Raw genomic sequence first — 6386 nt, forward strand, 5'->3', positions numbered from 1 at the left:
TTTTTTGGGTATTAGTTCTAGAAGGTCTTGTAAGTCTTCATAGAACCATTCAACATCAGCTTCTTCAACATCTCTAGTCAGGGCATGGACTTGGATTACTATGATATTGAATGGTTTGCCTTGGGAACGAACAGAAATCATTCTTTCATTTTTGAGACTGCATCCAAGTACTGCATTTTGGACTCTTCTGTTGACTATGATGGCTACTCCATTTCTTCTAAGGGATTCTTGCCCACAGTAGTAGAACCGTGAACTTCCAGATGTTCAAGCTGGATTTAGAAAAGGCAGAGGGTGCTCGCTTTGGCAGCACATATACTAAAATTGGAACGATATAGAGAAGATTAGCATGGCCCCTGTGCAAGGATGATACGCAAATTCATGAAGCGTTCCATATTTTTGATATTTTAAAGAGACAATAAAAACTCTTGATTTGGAAAAAAAAAAAAAGAAAGAAAAGGCAGAGGAACCAGAGATCAAATTGCCAACATCCGTTTGATCATCGAAAAAGCAAGAGAGTTCTATAAAACTATCTACTTCTGCTTCATTAACTATGCTAAAGCCTTTGACTGTGTGGACTACAACAAACTCTGGGAAATTCTTAAAGAGATGGGAATACCAAACCACCTGACCTGCCTCTTGAGAAATCTGTATGCAGGCCAGGAAGCAACAGTTAGAACTGGTCATAGAAAAATAGACTGGTTCCAAATAGGGAAAGGAGAATGTCAAGGCTGTATATTGTCACCCTGCTTATTTAACTTATACGCAGAGTACATCATGAGACATGCTGGGCTGGATGAAGCACAAGCTGGAATCAAGATTGCTAGGAGAAATATCAATAACCTCAGATATGCAGATGATACCACTCTTACGGCAGAAAGCGAAGAACTAAAAGAGCCTCTTGAAAGTGAAAGAGGAGAGTGAAAAAGTTGGCTTAAAACTCAACATTCAGAAAACTGAGATCATGGCATCTGGTTCCATCAACTTCATGGCAAATAGATGGGAAAACAGTGGAAACAGTGACAAACTATTTTCGGGGGCTCCAAAATCACTGCAGATGGTGGCCACAGCCATGAAATTAAAAGACACTTGCTCTTTGGAAGAAAAGTTATGACCAACCTAGACAGCATATGAAAAAGCAGAGACATTACTTTGCCAACAAAGGTCTATCTAGTCAAAGGTTTTTCCAGTAGTCATGTATGGATGTGAGAGTTGGACGATAAAGCTGAGCACCAAAGAACTGATGCTTTTGAACTGTGGTGTTGGAGAAGACTCTTGAGAGTCCCTTGGGCTGCAAGGAGATCAAACCAGTCCATTCTAAAGGAAATCAGTCCTGAATATTCATTGGAAGGACTGATGCTGAAGCTAAAACTCCAATACTTTGGCCACCTGATGTGAAGAACTGACTCATTGGAAAAGATCCTGATGCTGGGAGAGATTGAAGGTGGGAGGAGAAGGGAACGACAGAGGATAAGATGGTTGGATGGCTCACCAACTCAATGGATGTGAGTTTGAGTAAACTCCGGGAATTGGCGGTGGACAGGGGGTCCTGGCATGCTGCAGTCCATGGGGTCGCAAAGAGTTGGACACGACTGAACTGAACTGAACTGAGCAATTGAACTTAACTGAATTGAACTGATGGTAGTCTATTTTTAATTTTTTTTGAGAAACCTCCATGCTGTTTTCCAAGTAGCTGCACCAATTTACATTCCCACCAACAGTGCACAAGGGTTCCCTTTTCTTCATATCCTTGCTCTCATTTAATAGCGCTTGTCTTTTTGATAATTGCCATTCTAAGAGGTGGAGGTGACGTCTCATTGTGGTTTTGATTTGCACTCCCCTGATGACTAGTGATGTGTAACTTTTCATGTACTTCTTGGCCATCAGTAAATCTTCTTTGGAAAAACGTCTACTCAGATCCTTGCCCATTTTTAAATCAATTTTTTTTCTGTTGTTGGACTCCTATGAATTCTTCATGTATGTTGAATATTTAACCCTTTATCAGATAGTATATGATTTGCAAATATTTTCTCTGAGTCTGGGAGTTGCCGTTTCATTTTGTTGATGGCTTCTTTTGCTGTGCATAAGCTTTTAGTGTGATGTAGACCCATTTGTTGATTTTTGCTTTTGTTGCCTTTGATTTTAGTGTCAAGTTAAAAAAAAATCTTGGCTAGGAATGATGTCTAGGAGATTACTCCTTGTATTTTCTTCTAGGATTTTTATGGTTCCAGGCCTTACTTTGAAGCCTTTAATCCACTTTGAATTGATTTTTGTCTATGGCATATGACAGGGGTCCAGTTTCATTCTTTTGCATGTGGCCATCCAGTTTTCTCAACACCATTTATTGAAGACACTATCCTTACCTCATTGGATATTCTTGACTTTTATGTCATAAATATATTGACCATATACATGTGGGATTATTTCTCGGCTTTCTATTCTGTCCCATTGATCTATGTGTCTGTTTTTATGTCAGTACCAAACTGTTGTGATTACTGTAGCTTTGTAATAAAGTTTGAAATCAGGAAGTGTGATGTCTCCAGCTTAGTTCTTCTTTCTCAAGATTGCTTTGGCTATTTGGGGTCAAATATAGTATTTTTAAAAATGCAAAATACAGAGCTGAGATGGAAAGCAAGAAAAGGGACTATTCAGATGCCTGGGAGAGAAGGAGGGCTCATGCAGCAGTGAGTGGGAACCCATGTGAGCAATCAAAGTGCATCCATGCCCAAAGGGCTGCAGCATCAGCGCCTACCTGAGAATAGTCAGCCACAGTGGGAGTAATGCCTCCATCAAGGGAGCCAGCAGATGGCTTCTTTTCTAAAAGGACCCTGCAAGAAACAACCATGAAACCAACCCTGAGGACACCTTCACAACCTGGTGTGTGCATGGGAAGGGTTTCCCTGTGGAAGGCTGTTCCAGTGAAGATGGCTCATAGGTCAAGAATACCATGTGCAAAAGGAAATCCAACGCAGTTAGTGTTAGCAATGACCACCACCACTAAGCACTGTCAGGGGCTAGGGACTTTTGAGGGCTTTGGGGATATGAATCCTCACAATAAACTACGAGGCAGGTACTGTGATCAATACACCCAGTTTATAGATGAGGAAAAGGAGGGACAGAGAGGTTGGGAAGCTTGATCAGAGTCACACAGCTAGCAAACAGTGGAGGTGGGACTCAAGTCCACATAGCTTGGCTCCAGAGTCTGCGCTAAACTCCAGACACAGGCAGGGATTAGACTACACCCAAGGAAGGACAGGCATTAGGGAAATCTGAAAGGGACTTAAAATACTAGGCTCCACACCATCTGCAAAAATAAACTCAAAATGGAATACAGACCTAAACATAAGAACTCAGACTGTAAAACTCGTTGAAGAAATCATAGCAAAAAAGCTTCATGACATTGGATTTGGCAATGATTTCTTGGATATGATACCAAAAGCATAGGCAACAAAAGAAAAAACAGACAAGCTGGACCTCATTAAAATTAAGAGCTTTTGCACATCAAAGGACACTAACAACAGAGTAAAAAGGCAAGCAACAGAAATGGAGAAAATATTTGCAAATCCTAGATCTGATAAGCGACTAATAGCCAGAATATATAAAGAGCTCCCCAAACTCAACAGTGAAGAAACAAACAAGCTAATTCAAGGGTGGGCAAAGGACTTCACTAGATATCCTTCTAAAGATGATCTCTAAATGGATCATAAATACTTGAGAAGATGTCCAATATCACTAATCATTAGGGAAATACAAATTAAAATCTGAGATACTACTAGGATGGCTGTTACCAAAAAAATGCAAAAAACAAAACACAGAAAACGTCAAGTGATGGCCAACACAGGCAGAAATTGGAACACTTATGCTGGTGGGTCTAAAATGGTGCAGCCACTGTGGAAAAGAGTATAGAATTACTTTGTGATCCAGGAATTTCAATTTGGGATGTGTACCCAAGAGAAGGGGACTCGAATAGACATGGTGATGGCTGCACAACAATTGAATATACTCAATGCCACTGAACTATATACTTCAAAACAGTTAAAATGGGGACTTCCCTGGCAGTCCAGTGGTTAAGACTCTGTGCTTCCAATGCAGGAGGTATGGGTTTGATCCCTGGGTGGGGAACTAAGATCCCACACGCTGTGTCATGGCCAAAAAAAAAAAAGGTCAAATGGTAAATGCTATGAATTTATTGTCTATATTACAACAATTGTATGTATATATTATAACAATTTAAAAAAAAGCAGGTCTTTAAAAGTATGAGAGAAGGAGCAGGATCTATGAAGTAAGAATAGACTTCTGTGAAGACACTGGAGGTCTAAAACTAATAGAAGTGCGAAAATAAAAAGTATGGTTATTAAATTGGAAAAGTAGTCATCTCAATGCACAGGCTAAGATATAGCCAGGGAAATCGCTTGGAGCGCAGGACAGAGAGAGATGAGAAATACGAGCGGGAATGAGGAGACATAGAGGACAAAGTAGGAAGCTCCCAGCAGGGTCTGGCAGGAGTCCCGGAGAGGAGACTGAAAAGGATGAGGAGATGACAGCTGAACGTCTCCAGAACTGAAGGAAGCCCAGTCCCAGAGATGAACGAGCCCACTGCACTCCCAGCGGGAGGACATCCCATGAGACAGGAAGGAATCGTGAAGAATGTCTATCCGGCTCGCAGTGAGCAGCTCCGGGCGGTTTTCTCCATCTCTCCAGGGAGGGACTGGTCTAACCTTGCCCTTCCAGCTCTCTCAGTCTGCGACTTGAGGGGATGCTTGAAGTGGGAGGCACACGTGAAGCGATCTTTATCAGGAGATGATGATCAGGAAACTAGGCGCCAGGAATTTCTACATTATCTCATCTGACCAATTGCAGCGATCGTGAGAGAGTTCCTAAGGACCATCACAGGAACCATCTCACAGGCATAAAATTGGAGGCTCCAAAAATGGAAGCAAGTTGCTCAAGGTCAAGTTCAGGGGTAGGATTTGATTTAGGCCTAATCCAATGTCAGTGGACTCCCTATAGAGCCAGAGTGGGCCCCGTGAGGCAGAGTGCAGAGACTGGACAAAACCGTCATCCCTTCTGGCCCGCGTGGATCAGCACTGCTCCCCGACGGGCAGCCTTGGGCGGGGTTCAGCTCTCAGGTCACCAGGAGAAAATGCCGGGACGGCCCCCTTCCCGCTGTCACCACCTCCTCAGCTATCCCCAGGCAGGCACGGCCTTGCCTTGATCATCCGAGGTGGCAGAACAGGAGTCTAAACGTTCTTAATATTTCAAAAGCCCTCCTGGATAAGGCTGTTAAGTCTTTGCAGCTCAGACCTTTGAATGCTGCCCACAGGCTCTGACAGGCAGCAGGAACCCCTGCAGCTTATAAAGATAGGAAGGGGGTCATGTGACCATGACCTCTGACAAACAGCTTTTGAAACATCAGGCTGGGGAGGGGGGGTCATTAAAGAAGTCTTCGGTGGTAGAAGGCTTGGAACTATTTAGAGGCTATGTTTATAAATTCCACTGTCTCAAGTAATCATAAACTTCCACCCTCTTGCAAATCCGGAATACCTCAACTCCACATCCTGACCCATGGAATAGGCCTGCATGATTGCATCTATGTGCCACACACACACACAAATACACAATCACAAACACACAATCACAGGCACATAAACACAAACACAATCACAGACACAGGTACACACAGGATTACACAGACACCAACACAGACACACATATTAACAGAGACACACGAACACACACAGATACACACACACACACACACACACACTGACACAATAGCAGCTGGAGACTGGCAGGGTGCAGAAGCTGTGGAACTAAAGGATACTAGGGGGACAGATACTAGGGTTGGGCCAAGTCTTATCTGCAAAGCCAAGAAGAGGCACAGGGCCAAGGGTCCTCCCAGGGGGGCCAGGCTTTGGCCAGGTTCTAGGTTTGGCATTTAAATATTAAGAAAAAGACAGTCTACTCACGCTAACTGGAAAAAGGTTAAATACGTGTGATCAGATTTAAAATATGTGTTGAGAAAAACAGGCTGGAACTATGTATACCAAATGTCAACAGTGCTTATCTCTTGGGGTTGATATAAAGGGCTTTTCTTTATACATTTCTGTATTTTTTAGCTTTTCCACGATAAACATCTAGATAAAAGATTTTAAAATGTCCCTCAAAATGATACTCCCTCAATACTAGGCTGGCCTCTGAGGAAGGCTTGGGGTGAGGGCGTGTGCTGGGGGCAGGGGCAGGGGTGGTCCCCGCAGTCAATCGCTGCGTGGGCACCTGCTTCTGCCCAGCTGGGGCTAAGGGTCCTGACCCTGGGCTCCACGGGCAGTACTCCGGTGGCTCTGAGCACGTGTGCGAGTGGACACGGAGCTGGGGCAGGCACGGGCCAG

General features: G+C 43.5%; 1 non-coding gene across 1 annotated transcript; it reads left to right on the forward strand.

Annotated features, from left to right (window-relative positions):
• Positions 1 to 291: 291 nt before the first annotated feature.
• LOC122425028 lies at positions 292 to 398 on the forward strand. The gene has a single exon (XR_006264658.1). It is a non-coding gene; the product is annotated as a U6 spliceosomal RNA (small nuclear RNA).
• Positions 399 to 6386: the final 5988 nt, after the last annotated feature.

Source organism: Cervus canadensis, chromosome 1, assembly GCF_019320065.1.
Source record: "Cervus canadensis isolate Bull #8, Minnesota chromosome 1, ASM1932006v1, whole genome shotgun sequence".
Classification (NCBI taxonomy): Eukaryota; Metazoa; Chordata; class Mammalia; order Artiodactyla; family Cervidae; genus Cervus; species Cervus canadensis.